Raw genomic sequence first — 13,840 nt, forward strand, 5'->3', positions numbered from 1 at the left:
GATAAAAAGTTGGTTGTGTACTTTTCCTTCGACCGTGGCGTGAAGACAATATACCATCTCATTCATGTCATCATAATAATTGCAATACTCTATTTTTTTAACTTTATACTTTCATATGTGTGTTGAATAGCGGTCTTGGCTGGAGTATTAAATACAGATGTCATAATACTCCCTCCATTCCTAAATATAAGTCTTTGTAGATATTTCAATATAGACTGCATATGAAGAAAAATGAGTGAATCTACACTCTAGACTATGTCTACATACATTTGTATGTAGTCCATATTGAAATCTCTAGGAAAATTTATATTTAGAAACAGAGGGAGTATTATAGATGCATGTGCATATGTTAACTATGCCATGAATAGGCATAGTAAAAAATATTGCAATTTAAGCATTGCCCAACTATGATTTGTTACCACACCATGTTTTCTTTTGGAGACAGATCTCTAGTGAACCTATGGACCCTGTGTTGGGAACGTAGCATCCAATTTAAAAAAATTCCTACGATCACGAAAGATCTATCTAGGAGATGCATATCAACGAGAAGGGGAGAGTGTGTCCATGTACCCTCGTAGACCGAAAGCGTAAGCTTTAGGTTAACGCGGTTGATGTAGTCCAACGTCTTCACGATCCAACCGATCGAAGTACCGAACGTACGAGACCTCCGTGTTCAGCACACGTTCAGCTCGATGACGTCCCTCGAACTCTTGATCCAATAGAGAGTTGAGGGAGAGTTCCTTAGCATGACGGCGTGGTGACAGTGATGCTGATGTGATCCGCGCAAGGCTTCGCCTAAGCACTATGACAATATAATTGAAGGAGTAAACTGTGGAGGGGGGCACCGCACACGGCTAAGAGATTTCTTGGTGTGCCTTTGGGGTGCCTCCCGCCCCATATATAAAGGAGGGATAGGAGCTGGTCGGCCAGGGGTGGCACGCCATGATGGGGGAGTCCTACTAGGACTCCGTTCCTAGTAGGATTCGCCCCCCCCCCCATTCCTTCCAACGGATAGGGGGAAAGGGGAAAAGAGGGCTAAGGAGAAGGAAAGGGGGGCCATGCCCCCTCACATTACCCAATTCACATTGGGCAAGGGGTGCACGCGCCACCTCCCGTGGCATGCCTCCTCTCCTCCATTATGGCCCATTATGCCCATTAACTTTCCCGGGGGGTTCCGGTAACTTCCCGGTACTCTGAAAAATCCCCAAACATCTTCAGAACCATTCCGGTGTCCGGATATAACCTTAAAATATATGTATCTTTACCTCTCGACCATTTTGAGACTCCTTGTCATGTCCGTGATCTCATCCGGGACTCCGAACAAACTTCAGTCACCAAAACACATAACTCATAAAACAAATCAACATCGAACATTAAGCATGCTGACCCGGGGTTCGAGAACTATGTAGACATGACCGAGACACATCTCCGGTCAATAACCAATAGCGGAACCTGGATGCTCATATTGGTTCCTACATATTCTACGAAGATCTTTATCGGTCAAACCGCATAACAACATATGTCATCCCCTTTGTCATCGGTGTGTTATTTGCCGGAGATTCGATCATCGGTATCCTCATACCTAGTTCAATCTCGTTACCAGCAAGTCTCTTTTACTCGTTCCGTAATGCATCATCCCGCAACTAACTCATTAGTCACATTGCTTGCAAGGCTTATAGTGATGTGCATTATCGAGAGGGCCCAGAGATACCTCTCCTATACACGGAGTGACAAATCCTAATCTTGATCTATGCCAACTAAACAAACACCTTCGGAGACACCTGTAGAACATCTTTATAATCACCCTGTTATGTTGTGATGTTTGATAGCACACAAGGTGTTCCTCGGGTATTTGGGAGTTGCATAATCTGATAGTCAGAGGAATATGTATAAGTCATGAAGAAAGAAATAGCAATAAAACTAAACGATCATTATGCTAAGCTAACGGATGGGTCTTGTCCATCACATCATTCTCTGATGATGTGACCCTGTTCCTCAAATGACAACACATATCTATGGTCAGGAAACTTAACCATCTTCGATTAATGAGCTAGTCAAGTAGAGGCATACTAGGGATACTCTGTTTGTCTATGTATTCACACATGTACTAAGTTTCCGCTTAATACAATTCTAGCATGAATAATAAACATTTATCATGATATAAGGAAATATAAATAACAACTTTATTATTGCCTCTAGGGCATATTTCCTTTAGTCTCCCAATTGCACTAGAGTCAATAATCTAGATTACATTGTAATGATTCTAACACCCATGGAGTCTTGGTGCTGATCATGTTTTGCTCGTGAGAGAGGACTGTTAAACGGGTCTGCAACATTCAGATCCTTATGTATCTTGCAAATATCTACGCTACTTTGCTGCATCAGCCTTTCCTCTTCAAGGGAAAACCAACGCAGTGCTCAAGAGGTAGCACAAGTCAATTGCTCTAGTATTGTCACAAAAGATTTTCATTGGACCCGACGCACTAGGTATTACACCTAGATCGAATATGAACTCCTTCATCCAGACTCCTTCATTTGCTTCTTCCGAAGCAGCTATGTACCCCGCTTCACACGTAGATCCCCCCACGACGCTCTTCTTGGAACTGCACCAACTTACAGCTCCACCATTCAATATAAATATGCATCCGGTTTGTGACTTAGAGTCATCTGGACCAGTGTCCAAGCTTGCATCGACATAACCATTTATGACAAGCTCTTTGTCACCTCCATAAATGAGAAACATATCCTTAGTCCTTTTCAGGTATTTCAGGATGTTCTTAACCGCTATCCAGTGATCCACTCCTGGATTACTTTGGTACCTCCCTGCTAAACTTATAGCAAGGCACACATCAGGTTTAGTACACAGCATTGCATACATGATAGAATCTATAGCTGAGGCATAGGGACTGACTTTCATTTTCTCTCTATCTTCTGCAGTGGTTGGGCATTGAGTCTGACTCAACATCACACCTTGTAACACACACAAGAACCCTTTCTTTGACTGATCCATTTTGAACTTCTTCAAAAATTTATCAAGGTGTGTGCTTTGCGAAAGTCCAATTAAGCGTGTTGATCTATCTCTATAGATCTTGATGCCCAATGTGTAAGCAGCTTCACCGAGGTCTTTCATTGAAAAATTCTTACTCAAGTATCCTTTTATGCTATCTAGAAATTTTGTATTATTTCCAATCAACAATATGTCATCCACATATAATATTAGAAATGCTATAGAGCTCCCACTCACTTTCTTGTAAATACATGCTTCTCCAAAATTTTGTATAAAACCATAAGCTTTGATCACACTATAAAAGTGTATATTCCAACTCCGAGAGGCTTGCACTAGTCCATAAATGGATCGGTGGAGCTTGCACACTTTGTTAGCACCTTTAGGATTGAAAAAGCCTTCTGGTTGCATCAGGTACAACTCTTCTTTAAGATATCCATTAAGGAATGCAGTTTTGACAACCATTTGCCAAATTTCATAATCATAAAATGCGGCAATTGCTAACATGATTCGGATAGACTTAAGCATCGCTACGGGTGAGAAGGCCTCATCGTAGTCAACCCCTTGAACTTGTCAAAAACCTTTCAGAACAAGTCGAGCTTTATAGAGAGTAACATTACCGTCAGCGTCAATATTCTTCTTGAAGATCCATTTATTTTCTATGGCTTGCCGATCATCAGGCAAGTCAACCAAAGTCCACACTTTGTTCTCATACATGGATCCCATCTCAGATTTTATGGCCTCAAGCCATTTTGCGGAATCTGGGATCATCATCGCTTCCTCATAGTTTGTAGGTTCGTCATGGTCTAGTAACATGACTTCTAATACAGGATTACCATACCACTCTGGTGCGGATCGTACTCTGGTTGACCTACGAGGTTCGGTAGTAACTTGATCTGAAGTTTCATAATCTTCATCATTAGCTTCCTCACTAATTGGTCTAGGAATCACTGGAACTGATTTCTGTGATGAACTACTTTCCAATTCCGAAGAAGGTACAATTACCTCATCAAGTTCTACTTTCCTCTCAGTCACTTCTTTCGAGAGAAACTCCTTATCTAGAAAGGATCCATTCTTAGCAACAAATATCTTGCCTTCGGATCTGTGATAGAAGGTGTACCCAACAGTTTACTTTGGGTATCCTATGAAGACACATTTTTCGATTTGGGTTCGAGCATATCAGGTAGAAGCTTTTTCACATAATCATCGCAGCCCCAAACTTTAAGAAATGACAACTTAGGTTTCTTGCCAAACCACAGTTCATATGGTGTCGTCTCAACGGATTTAGATGGTGCCCTATTTAACGTGAATTTAGCCGTCTCTAAAGCATAACCCCAAAACAATAGTGGTAATCGGTAAGAGGCATCATAGATCACACCATATATAATAAAGTATGGTTACGACGTTCAGACACACCATTAGGCTGTGGTGTTTCAGATGGCGTGAGTTGCGAACCTATTCCACATTGTTTCGAATGAAGACCAAACTCGTAACTTAAATATTCTCCTCCATGATCAGATCGTAGAAACTTTATTTTCTTGTTATGATGATTTTCCACTTCACTCTGAAATTATTTGAACCTTTCAAATGTTTCAGACTTATGTTTCATTAAGTTGATATACCCATATCTTCTCAAATCATCTGGGAAGGTCAGAAAATAACGATACCCACTGCGAGCCTCAACACTCATCGGACCGCATACATCAGTATGTATTATTTCCAGTAAGTCAGTGGATCTCTCAATTGTTCCGGAGAACGGAGTTTTAGTCATCTTGCCCATGAGGCATGGTTAGCAAGCATCAAGAGATTCCTAATCAAGTGATTCCAAAAATGCATTAGCATGGAGTTTCTTCATGCGCTTTACACCAATATGACCTAAACGGTAGTGCCACATATAAGTTGCACTATCATTATTAACATTCCATCTTTTGGCTTCAATATTATGAATATGTGTATCACTACAATCGAGATTCAACAAAATAGACCACTCATCAAGTGTGCATGACCATAAAAGATATTACCTATATAAATAGAACAACCATTATTCTCTGATTTAAATTAATAAATGTCTCGCATCAAACAAGATCCAGATATAATGTTCATGCTCAACGCTGGCACCAAATAACAATTATTCAGGTCTAAAACTAATCCCGATGGTAGATGTAGAGGTAGCATGCCGACGGCGATCACATCGACTTTGAAGCCATTTCCCACCCGCATCGTCACCTCGTCCTTAGCTAATCTTAGTTTAATCCATAGCCCCTGTTTCGAGTTGCAAATATGAGCAACAGAACCAGTATCAAATACCCATGCGCTACTACGAGCATTAGTAAGGTACACATCAATAACATGTATATCAAATATACCTTTCACTTTGGCAGTTCCAATTCCAGTGACCAGTCCCTTTGCAGTAGAAGCACTCAGTTTCAGGCTTAGGTCCATACTTGGGCTTCTTCCCGAGAATAGCAACTTGCTTGCTATTCTTCTTGAAGTTCCCCTTCTTCCCTTTTTCATTTTTCTTGAAACTAGTGGTCTTGTGAACCATCAACACTTGATGCCCCTTCTTGATTTCTTCCTCCGCAGCCTTTAGCATCGCGAAGAGCTCAGGAATTGTCTTTTCCATCCCTTGCATATTATAGTTCATCAAGAAGCCTTTATAGCTTGGTGGCAGTGGTTGAAGAACTCTGTCAATGACACTATCATCGGGAAGATTAACTCCCAGCTAAGCCAATTGGTTATGGTACCCAGACATTCTGAGTATGTGTTCACTGACAGAACTGTTCTCCTCCATCTTGCAGCTATAGAACTTGTTGGAGACTTCATATCTCTCAAGTCGGGCATTTGCTTGAAATATTAACTTCAACTCCTGGACAATCTCATATGCTCCATGACGTTCAAAACATCTTTGAAGTCCCGATTCTAAGCCCTAAAGAATGGCACACTGAACTATCAAGTAGTCATCAGCTTTGCTCTACCAGAAGTTCACAACGTCCGGAGTAGACAAATTGGTCGGGGAAGATGATGGCGAAGCTGGCAATGGGCTGGTGCTGGACGTACACAAAGGGGGTGGACGGCGACACACTCGGGTGAGCGAGCGGCAGCGGCACCGAAGAAGAGCAGCAACGCCGAAGAAAAGCAGCGGCGGTGGTTGGGCTAGTAGAGCGGCAGTGATGCTTGATGTGGGCGAAGAAGAACCCGATAGCGTGACGAAGACTGGTGCGGACAGTATTGTTCCTGCGCCAAAGGAGGCGGCGCGGTGCATACCACGAAAAGTCAACGCGGGGGGATGACAGAGTGGACCACAGGCCACGGCGCTATGACCCGAGCAACGACGCTGCGACATCAGGCAGGTCAGGGTGACGGCGGGAACACCTCAAGGCGGTGGCGATGACCGCAGGCCGCGGCGCTACGACCTGAAGGGGTGGCGCAATGGCGAGGCATGGGTCGGTGCAACCGCGGGGACGGCCTCGGGCAGGCGGCAAAGACCGCGTGCCACGCTCGCTATGGCCAGATGGGGCATTGTAGAGGCAGCACGAGGGTCGGTGCAGCCACGGGGACTACTTGGATAGGACGGCCTCGGGACGACAGTAGACCGCGGGCCGCGACTTGACGTCACGAATGGGTGACGTAGCGGTAGGATTCCGGTCGGTGCAGCGGCGGGGAGAACAACAAGGCGGCGGTGCTGCGGCCCGACGGGGCGACGCTGTGGCAACCCGATGCTTGATCGATGGAGGAGTGCGCTGTACTCGGGGACAGTCTTCATGCGATCTTCGGAGGTGCGCGCAACCGATGAGCCAAGTGGGTCGAACGGCGTAGATGAAGCGCATCGCGGCACAGGCGGGTGAACAATCCGATCGCGCTCGAGGCCGGGGACGCCGCTCGATGGAGGCGGGGTGGCGGCGGAGTCCAAGATGAAGCCGGCGAGTCTGACGTAGCCGGCCCAGGGTAGTTGGCAAGGGCGAAACAGCCGGCGACGGGGCCGCGACCAGTGCGCCCGTGGTAATTGGCGACGGGGCCACAACCGGTGATGGGGCAGCACGGACACGGCGGAGGCGATGGATGATGAAGAAGTCCCGGTAGGAGTAGGATGGCGGCGGCCAGTGTAGGGCGTCCGGCGACGAGCGAGCCGATGCGCGGACGGGGGCAGGCCGTGACGGGCTGCCTTGACGCGCTTGGCCGTCGGGTCGGAGAAGAGGCCGGTCGGTCGCGTCGGTGTCGAAGTAGAGGTGCGGGCAGGGGGGCGGGGGGGAGGGGGGGTCGACGGCGGCAGCGGGCGACGCAAACCAATCTTAGATTGGAAAACCAAAAGAAAACGCCGATCAAAACGACCGGTGAGAGAGAGAAAACCCGGATGAAAGGATCTGTAAAAAAGTGTCTCTAGGGCAGCCGGTCAACACGACAGGCGGACGAACCCTAGGTACAGATGGTGCGGCCCCCGGCGGCGGTCATGACAGCCGACCGTCCCGGGGGCGACACGCAGGGCGGAAGCGGTGGGGGCGGCTAGGGTTTGGATCGGTTAGGTTGATACCATGTTAGAAGGGGGAGAAGGGGTTGGCGGAATATGATGGATGTATTATTGAGCCTCGAGGGTGAGTACATATTGAGTACAAGACTTGAAGGGCAAGACGCCTCTCCTATAGATAAGGTAGGAGACGAAATACAAATCCTAGACTACCAAATACATGCATCCCAAATATATCTCAAAAAATATCATCTGAATTACAACGGAGAGGCTCTTGCTTCTTACTTCGTTTGACCAGGCAAAGAGAGAGTGTACGTTCATCGTCTCAGCGGTCAGATCCCTACCCTACCTACTAGCATGGTAACGTGAAAATGTAGTGCCCTAAACTCTTATACTTGTGCATGTGTTACATCTCTTGATTACAAACAAGAGAGAGAAAGAAAGATATATCGTTTGCAAAGAAGAGAAAGAAATATATATCCTACATGAGATAGATGTCTGTTGTTTAGTGCCTTTTCTGTTTTCATTCCCCTCCACGAACCTTTCTATTTTTGTTTTCATTCCATTATCAAATGTCAACATATCTGTTTGTGGCCTGGTCTTGGTTTTGTTTTTGTTGTTTTCTCCCGATGCTGGAGCTATAGATGATATCATCTGTGTATTACAAAAGAGGGTCTTGGAGATGATATCTCAAATTAATACCCGGCCTCATCTCAATTCTCACCAAATTGTTTTGGTGCATTGAAACAGTATGATCAATATATCAAATCGTTCATACATTTTCATTCGGGTGTGTCTGAAGCATGGGTCCTAAGGCCCTTCTCATAGATAGGGTAACATGCTTTTTAGTTTGAAGGTTCTCTCGGAAAAGAGATGCATCGTATGGTAACATAAATAATTAAACTAACTACAATTGACATAGCATAATAGAACATCATTTAGGATGTCAAAATAGAACACCAACTTAAAATCTAAAGAAAATAGATTACCCAGCATGACCATGCTTCCAACTAGAATACACTGGTACACACAATTTCATGATACAATGTGCAAGAACAGACAAATGATTAGTGTACAAGTCGCCAACGCACATGCAGAAAACATCGCGTGCATAGGTTGGGCTACTAATAGACAGAACTATTCTTCTCCACCCATGAAATCATCCTCGATAGTGAAATCCTACAGTGAGAAAGAAAACTTTGATTTAAATACACATGTCCAACTCAACAATTCATATCCAATGCCTAGATAAACGCCAACGAGAAAAGTACTTACTGCATCCAGCGGGTTGAGAAAAAAATCATCCCATGAGAAGTCATTGATGTCATTAAATTGATCATTAAGTGCATGCTGACCAATGGTACCCACTTGCATAGGGTGATTGCTAACTGCATCCCCGCCATCAACCTTGTCAGTCATTGCGTCGACATTTTCTGTCTGATGGTTGGGAAGTGTAGAAATAGTTCTTCCACTATTAACCATATCTGTATGTGTCATTGAGATTCTACCATTACCAGGTGCGGTGTTTTCATTCAACATCATTCCGACTGAGCTTGTGTTTTTTGCTATGTTGAATGGTGCCATCCGCTCACTCAAGCGATCGAATGACATACTGCTGCTAGGGATGACACTGGATGACTGCCGCAGGGATTCAACATCCCTATGAAGCTTTGGTTGCTAGGTGCATTTTTTTGGAACAATCTGCTCATTGAAGCCTGCCATAGATGTAGCATTTCTTTTGACCGTTGCCATTTCATTTTGCACCTCTACGTTCACATTTGATGAGATGGGAGATATTATACCTCTATGAAGAACACCAGTCAACGTCGCATGTGTTGCAGAATTGTATGAAGGGTCTGGAAACTTGCCTTTGTTTGTCTCCACCAGCTTACCACGCATGAGGCCCGCATAGGAATCACCAAAACTATATGAAGGAAATTCATCTAAAGTTGTTTCATTGGGTATGTTGTTGTATAGGTTGGTAGGAGGGTCAATGGAGCCAGCGAATCTTCCCGCATCCGACAGTTTTGGTGCGACATACTTGTACATTCTACCATCATGGATGAATGACCCCGTGCATGAGTTTCTATGTGTGTCCGCCGGCTGAGCTAAGTGAAAAATTGCAGAAAAATTGTTTGGACTTAAAAAACCAGAGGACATACACCATTTTCATGTTCATGGTTACGCATGAAACAACCCTGGTTGTTCATGTTGTTGTAGGATGAGTTATGTCTTTCAGAGGCATCACCAACTGGATTTGATTTGACTCTTCTCAAGTGCAACCTATACTTCTGAAATAAAAAGATAGACAAATAAACCAGGTATGAGAAGCACGCTCATGGGAAAAAGTAAGGATAGACATGTGGGAGCAAAAAGTGTAGGGAATCCATTGTATAAGAAGACCCATTATAGGGACAAAAATACTTGAAAGTATAGAGCATCCACGGTATAAGAAGACTCATTATAGGGACAAAAATTAATTGTAATTACACACATCTTCATGCAGGTGCATTACTAAAGCTTTCATTGATAGTTTCCCCACAAAATAAAAGCTTGCACTTATCTATGAAAAAATGTTAGAATGGAAAAAATAGGAACACAGCGAGTGAATATAAGGATACTGGTAAAAAATAAACCTGTAGATGACTTGCGATACTCTCTCTTGTGAGGTAATCCACGTTCATTAGTTCCAATATCTTTTTTGAACGGCCTCTACAAAAAATATTAAAATTTCTTAGTGGAAACAATCACAGAAATATAAGAATTGTATCAATGAATGAGGCAAAAAATATGAAGTCTTACTGTCTAGGCCGATCTGGTCAATAGCTTCTAGAAATTTGTTCTGAAGCTCAACTGTCCATACCACCCTTGGCTTCTTCCTGGTGGTGGATATGTGTGTGATCTCTGGGTTCTTGTTAGAATCATATCCTTCATTGCCCTTATTCTCCGAGTCCTTGCTCGTGGCAGCAGTCCTTAGCTGCACTCCATCGTCATCATCATCATCATCATCATCATCATCATCATCATCATCATTTCTCCTCCTTTCAACATGTTGCCATATATTTTTTTAGCTCGTTGGTGCACACTGGTTTCACCAAATAGTCGCATGCCCCATGTGTTATGCCCTTCATCACAGCCTTCTTGTTGCAATACACAGATAGCACTGCATGACATATGGCCTGTAACTTATCTTTGGAATTTGTAACTTCACAAAAATCTATGAACTGGACATGATGTTTTCCCCAATGCTTAAATGAATAAAAAGTTTAAATGTTCTTCAAATGTGTCATGCAATCAGGGAAGCAAATGCATTACAAATGATTTTCAAACAATATCATAGCTATGATAAATTTGGTGTTTGAAAGAAAATTAAATCGGACAAATTTCACACATTCAATAGAAATAAACAGAAACAATGGCTAAAAAGTAACTATAGCACAATGTCAAGAAATCTGCAAGATTGTGGATATTATCATTAGCCTACTCAATGTATCTACTTAAAAGTGGCACTCCTACTTTATATCCTATATATTCTCAAGAGTAAATAGTTTTCAAGACTAATAATCTCAAGGAGATTGAAGAAGAGTAATCCTTTACCCGTAAAAAAGATGAGTAATCCTTTAATAATGTGAACACAATATAGGTAATTTCCGAATTGTATATTTCATGCCAACCTAGCAAATGGGTGCGGTGCAATTGTATACTTTCTCCAAAATTAATTAATTAATATCCTGGATCTCCAAAATTCAGGAGTAAAAGTACGCTCTCTTTTTTTGCGGGGTAGTAAAAGTACGCTCTTGAAGACAATTGCCAGCTCATGGCATGTTAAAATTAAAAAAAGGACTTTAAGTTGAGCAGTGAGAGTACTGATGTGACGGGCAGATCCATCTCAAGGTGGATGAGCTCAAGGAGCTTGAAGCCGTCCATGCCTGGCATGTGCACGTCGGTGATCACCAGGTCGAACTCTGCCTTCCCCGCCCTCAGCATCTTCAACGCCGTCTTCGCGTCTGTCACGGTCGTTGCTGTACAACAGCAAGGATTACTCACAGAAAGAAGAAAGGATCACCTAGCTCCGATTCTAATGGACTAGGGCGGAGAGACTCACGGTTGTATTTGCAGCGGCGCAGAACGTCCTCCAGTACCTTGAGGCAGACGGAGTCGTCGTCCACAGCGAGCACGCGCAGCCCCTCGGGGAACTTGTCCCCTGCCGGAGCCTCCATCCTCTGCCTTTCGTCCCCACCCATAGCCGCCATGTTCTCCGAAATTCTTCCCACCTGGCAAGGCAAACGCCATCAAGAAACCACTAATTAGAAAACGACGGGGGGTAACCAACACAAACCCCGCAACAATCAAGAGCACAACCCAAAACCTCTATTAGATCCCTTATTGTTTCACCGCCTACAATGGCTTCCTCGCGACAGGAAGAACAGAACAATTTTGATTTGAGAGGAGAAGGACCAGAGGTGGTGAGAGGTCTGGAGGATGCAAGGGGCTATTTGTAGGAGGAGACGGGGGTGGAAGTCTTGCGGTCCAGAGGTGGAAGGCGCTCTGCTCCCCGTTCGTGTGTGCACTGCAGACGTTCGGTTTTTTTGGTTGAATGGAGATGGGGAGACGGGAGATAGAAAGATATATCGTTTACAAAGAAGAGAAAGAGATATATATCCTAAGGATATAGATGTCTGTTGTTTAGTGCCGTTTCTGTTTTCATTCCCCTTCCACGAACCTTCCTATTTTTCTTTCCGTCCATTGTCAAATGTCAGCATATCTGTTCGTGGGCCAATCTTGGTTGTCGTTTTGATGTTTTCTCCCGATGCTGGAGCTATAGATGATATCATCTGTATTAGTACAAAGAGGGTCTTTTTACTTGCTTTGACCGGGCAAGGAGAGGGTTTGCATTCGTATACTTGTGATTGAATGGCACCGTGAAAATGTGGAGGCCTAAACTCATATATATAACATGTGCATACGTTACATGTCTTAATTACAAAGAAGCGAGAGAGAAAGAAAGATGTATCATTTACAAAGAAGAGAAGGAAATATATATCGTGCAGGAGATAGATGTCTGTAGTTTAGTGCCTTTTTTGTTTTCATTCTTCTCCATGAAGCTTCCTATTTTTGTCTCCATTCCATTGTCAAATGTCAACATATATCTTCGTGGCCTGGCACATGACCCGGTCTACTTTCTTGGTTTTCGTTTTGTTGTTTTCTCACCCCAGATGTTCGAGCTACAGATGATGTCATATGTATTCCAAAAGAGCGCCCTCGAGATGATTTGGTGCGTTCAAAGAGTATGATCAGTATCTCAAATCCATTATCCATTTTCAGTTATCCAAAATTACTGCATCACGTGATATACAAACTAAGAGATGATCCATTGAACGAGCGAGGTGATTAGCGGCCGGGCCTAGTGAACCCAGAATTTTGTTCAATAGAAATCCTATTTAAAAGTTTTTATGAAATCTGAAAATAATTCCACCTGTATGTATATATTACATATGTGTAAAAATGTATTAAAATATACTTTGCATGAGGATACGTACATCATGTACTGTTTTTTTGCATGGTAATACGTGTCTCATTCATATCATAATGATCAAAATAAATTCACACAATGACCGACATGACAGAACTGGAAAGACAGCAGCGTATCTCTGAGCTTGACACCAACGCCCGTCACCTGCCTCCGGCACCACCATAGCGGCCACCAAAGAAAAAAATGACAGATCACCTCCTCACCCGAATTCGACGCGGCTCCGTCGCTGAAAAGCAGCTTTGCGGACCTCCAAGGTGGCTCACCAAAAGTGAAGCCATTGACGTTGAATGAATCAGACCGGGGCAACACACCTGACACGCCATCAAACTCCATATCTAGCACTCACCACGACTAAGACGCCGAAGGAGGAAACCATACCTGCCATCCACGAACCACGAACTCAGCACACGTTCCGTCTTCCATATGTCGTCGATGCAGACCACAATCTGCATCCGCTCCTGGACTACTTCCAAAGCTCCGCGCCGACGCTGGAGCAAATGTCGTCGCAACGGCAGAGCCCGAGGACACAGGTCCACCACGAGGATGCCGCCACCGCCACGCCATCCTTTATTGAACAGACTGATTTACAAATCCATCTCCAACAATAGGGCCGATGGCCTTGTCAGAGAAGGATCCGAAGAATCTTTATTCAACACCATCATGTTCACCACCAAAGCCAAGATGATGAATAGTCTAAAAACCCATACTACGAGAAAGGAAAAACGATCCACACGCGTGGATCCGGCGACCCCCCTCACCACCGACGACCGAGGTCGCCGGTGGAGGGGAGCTGCCGGAGGACGGCGCTGGAAGATTGGCGTCTCCCAGCGGCAGCTAGAGT

General features: G+C 44.2%; 1 long non-coding RNA gene across 1 annotated transcript; it reads right to left on the reverse strand.

The window, feature by feature from the left end:
* Positions 1-8,451: 8,451 nt before the first annotated feature.
* LOC123147074 (uncharacterized) lies at positions 8,452-11,899 on the reverse strand. Its single transcript, XR_006473042.1, has 7 exons — positions 11,836-11,899; positions 11,572-11,740; positions 11,334-11,488; positions 10,269-10,629; positions 10,103-10,178; positions 8,742-9,757; positions 8,452-8,645 (listed from the first exon to the last, which is right to left on the reverse strand). It is a non-coding gene; the product is annotated as an uncharacterized lncRNA (long non-coding RNA).
* Positions 11,900-13,840: the final 1,941 nt, after the last annotated feature.

The sequence above is a fragment of the Triticum aestivum genome, chromosome 7A (assembly GCF_018294505.1).
Source record: "Triticum aestivum cultivar Chinese Spring chromosome 7A, IWGSC CS RefSeq v2.1, whole genome shotgun sequence".
In the NCBI taxonomy this organism is placed as follows: domain Eukaryota; kingdom Viridiplantae; phylum Streptophyta; class Magnoliopsida; order Poales; family Poaceae; genus Triticum; species Triticum aestivum.